Source organism: Macrobrachium rosenbergii, chromosome 31 (genome assembly GCF_040412425.1).
Source record: "Macrobrachium rosenbergii isolate ZJJX-2024 chromosome 31, ASM4041242v1, whole genome shotgun sequence".
Classification (NCBI taxonomy): domain Eukaryota; kingdom Metazoa; phylum Arthropoda; class Malacostraca; order Decapoda; family Palaemonidae; genus Macrobrachium; species Macrobrachium rosenbergii.
The window spans coordinates 24223310-24227883 of record NC_089771.1 but is presented as its reverse complement, the minus strand read 5'-3'; positions in this window follow the sequence as shown (position 1 = coordinate 24227883).

Genomic DNA, 4574 nt, shown 5'->3' with positions numbered 1-4574 from the left:
AAGGAATTATGGAAAAAATAGACAGGCATGGAAGACTAATTAAACTACTTTATGATGTAGGTAAAAAAAAAAAAGTGGAATTAGTGTTGCACAAATTTAGTCTGTTTTGTCTCACTGAGACATCACACTATGAAAACAAAGCTGTTAAATAATAAAGTATTTCTACATACACACAAATATTTATATGTAAATTAATTAGTTAAAGTCCAAGTCCTCCTAGGCCTCTGTAGGCTCAAAGGGCAAGCGCTGATCTCCTATTTCTTAGGCCGACAGCCTGTAGGGGACAGGTCCCAATGCCTATGACACGTGGTTAGTGTGTCCTTAGGCCCACTGTTTAACTCCCCAGCCCGAGGGCTGGTACTTATTCTCCTACTGAAACTCTCAGGTTTTTTCTGACTGTTGGGTTGATGGGCTACCAGATTTGTGCAGTGGCTCAATCCGAGCCATCAGGGAGTGGCGGGATTTGAACCCGGCCCTCTCCACTGGTAGCCGAGAATTATACCAGTGCGCCACTACGGTGGCATATGTATATATACATATATATTTATATATATAAATATATATATATATATATATACATGTATTATATATATATGTATATATATATATATATATATATATATATATATATATATATATATATATATATATATATATATATATATATATTTTGTTGTTACAGAAGATAGAAACTCTTGTAACTTACTGTACCCTGCTGAACCTTCGTACCCTGTACCTTGGTGTTCGACACCACTAAAGTTCATTTTATTATCACCTACGTCTTCAGGGCATCAAAATTTCAAACCATACGTCTTCAGTAATCGAGAACAAACTTTTCAAACTAGTAGTCTTAACAAATATGCAATATAAAACGTAACCAAACTTTTCATAAAAATTCTCTAATTAATTCTAGTTTCTGTACCTAATGCCTTGGAAGTTTGAATTTCAAGTCAGCGGCCCCTGTTGGCTTGTTCCATATGAATTGGGATTTATCTTCTGAATAATAATAGTAATGATTCTAATTGCGAACGGGGAATTATAAAAATTATTCATATTTTTATTGTTACCAGAAATAGTTTATATTAAACTGTCCCTATATCATTACAGATTCTATATTAAACTGTCCCTATATCATTACAGCTTCTATTCAACTTATAGGTTTATATTTACACTTATTGTGCGCACACAAACGGGCTTAATTATATGACATTGTTACTCCAAATTTTGTAAAGAAAATGATCCCCAAACTTATTCATAAGAAAGGTGAAGAATAATGAAAAAACTTTTAAAAAATGCTTTCGGTCGAAATTAAACCTTCTGGGCGTTCCCCCAGGTAAAAGGGAGACTAGAAACCTGTGCTTTCGGTTCAGGAACCAGGAGAACACAGCGGAGTACCACAAGGTAACAGCTGAAGACCCCAGCGGTGATAGTATCGAAAGTTCTCTCTCTCTCTCTCTCTCTCTCTCTCTCTCTCTCTCTCTCTCTCTCTCTCTCTCTCACACAAAAGCACACACCAACACCTCCTTCCTCGCATACGTAGATTTGTTGCTATGTGGAAGCATTCTACATTTTTTATTGCTTGAAAAAGTTTACTACGAATGTTACCGCATGCTGAATGTTTATTATCCCTCTGTAAACATTGTATATTACGCTTATGAGAGACGATGATAATAAGTTTATAGTGATAAAGTGATAAGAAAATTATCTTATATAGGAGGCTACCGGTATAATGTTTCCACTGGATTGCGTTAATTATGAGACAACTTCCAAACTCTAAAGTTGTCTCTTTGACTTAAACTGATTCAGACTTGTAATATTCTCTCTCTCTCTCTCTCTCTCTTTCTCTCAAGTGTATGAGGCTATCTGTTGCCAAATTGCTTGGGCATTAAAGAAAAACAGAAAGCTAGACCTATAGCTACACAGTCTTTTAAAACTCAAGAACAAGTGAATACACTGACGGGAAAACGTCTCCCATTATAGTTGTCATGTTATCACGGAGAATATTCATAAAAATCATCGACAACTAAAATCACGGGTAAAGATATTCAGAAGAATTAAGTTAAGAAGTTAAGTCAAGTATTTTGAAGTTACCTGCCTTCCTCGCCCTTCGTGAGATTCTGAGACTTTGAATTTTAAATTCCTGTCATGAAATCCTGGACAAATGAAGCAGAATATTTTTTTATGAAGGCTTTTGTCGAATAAATATCTAAGTAATCTCAAACTTCATCACCATCTGCCCATGCTACGGCATCCTGGAGGGCCAAACATCTTGTCAATTCCGTAATGGCCCATCGTCCAGGGGTGTAATTCCTATGCAAAATAGTAGGAATTTCGACTGAAATGACAGACTATTATGAAAATGAACCTCTCCCTTTTCTGCTGACGAATTTGGATAACGCCTGACGGTAGTAGAGACTTTTAAGGCGTCTATAATATAATTGGTATGAACTTTTCTCCTTTTACTGCTTAGAATATCAATCATCTATATCGAGGGTTGGTTTAAATGGTGTATCTAGGAAGGGGCGTGTGTGTTGCAAGCGTCATGCTCTGATAGTTTTGGTGAAGGTGAAACGGGAAACAAAACAGGCTGTCTGTTTATCTATCTCTCGATCTATTTTATCTGTCTATCCATTTATCTATCTATTTTATCTGTCTTTAAGTTGTCTTCACAAATGTTGTTTTTCCTCTAACGTATCTGGATAAATCTCTCCCGAAGAACAAACATTCAGATCTGGACGTCAGGACTGGCTCTCTCTCCCCACACCGCCTGGTAACAACAATATCTAAAAGGCAAAAAAGAGAGAGAGAGAGAGAGAGAGAGAGAGAGAGAGAGAGAGAGAGAGAGAGAGATTCGGGTACCTGCTGAATGAGAGGCAAGAAGGTCCTCCAACCCCTCTACAGGGAACACCCGACGGCCTCACCGCCCTGCGGAACGCCTTCACAGACGAAATCGTAGGTAGGCCGAACGCAGGTCCTCAAAACCGTTTAGAGAGGCTCCGAAGCACGGAGGGAGAGAGAGAGAGAGAGAGAGAGAGAGAGAGAGAGAGAGAGATAGGAGAAACAGCAGCAGCAGCGATCGCCCTGAAGCGAGGTTTGCCAAAGTGGTGTGACTGGTGTCTCTCTCTGGCGCCGCTCTGTCGCCCTCATTACTCCGACTCGCTCTGAGAAAGTCGTCGTCGGCGTCTCGTATACGGCGGTGTATAGGAAGAAAGGAGCTGGAGAGTCTAGTTAGAATTGTATGGGAGGAGGACCTTGATTGTTTCTTAAGCCAAATAGGGGGATTGGGTGAAGGTATGTGGGGTGGTTGGGGGAATGGACTGGTTGGGACTAGATCTAGGAGCTTGAAAAACTCGCGCCATATTTAGAAGGTTTTTAGGGTCTTGGAAGCTGCTGAAAATGGAATGGGGGATACCTGTGCGTATTTCCTTCCATATGCCGCTTTCGTCTTTGCTTTATTGCTTTTCTACTTCCTCATTTAGTCGTCTGTTTGATTGTTCCTCCATTTATTGGTCTAGTGCTACTCGGCTCTTCCTCATTTATGGTCCATTCTAACATTCCCCCATTTATTGGTCTAATGATTATTGCCTTCACGTACGTCTATCTTATTACCATTGTAACTTACTATAATTAACTTACTTATGTTAGTTTGCTTTATAAACTTTAAGTTTCAATTCAAGCATTTATTAAAATGTTTATCCAAGGAGACAAAGAAAAATCCCAAAACAGCTGACATCTTGAATTGTAAACCAAGGAGTGAGGAGGCAATGGCTGGCGGCTGGGGACGAGCCGTTACAGAGGCACATTCCTTAATTCACTCATCCTCCTATTATCCAAGTCTACTACTACTTCTAATGCTACTACTACTATTACTAATACCTAGATCTGCCCTCCCTAAAGATAAGCAAATAAGCAACACGAGGAGAAAATAAACAATAGTACGAAATACTTCGACACAGGAGAGTGGAAATCCCCAAAATTTGGGACCTCTTGGGTCTTCTAAATCTCCCACCTTCCCCAACCCGCCCACCCCATCTCTCTCTCTCTCTCTCTCTCTCTCTCTCTCTCTCTCTCTCTCTCTCCCCATCACGTTTTTGTGACGTATTTTAGTCGCTTTGAGCTGAACGCGGGACGCCAGCTACAGGTAAACAGTACCTCGCGCGCTCTCTCTCCTCTCTCTCTCTCTCTCTCTCTCTCTCTCTCTCTCTCTCTCACACACACACACACACACACACATACACAAACACACACACGCATACACACACACACACACACACACACACACACCTGTAAAATCACGCCCTTCCTCACTGGTCGGTCTAAAAATAGATAGTCGTTACGCAGAGATTGAAAGCTTCATGAAAGCACGACTTCCTCAACGAAAGGTACCTCAACTTTTCCAATTTGCTTTCTCTTGCTGGCTTTCTTTATGTTAAAAAAACTTGAGTCTTTCATTTTATCAATTGCTAATTGTATGAAGTTACTTTCATCTTCTTTCCACAGGGAACTTTACACTTTGTAAAGTGGTTTGTTAAATTCACTCATAGCCTTATTCAAGCTTAGGGCTAACTTAGGTC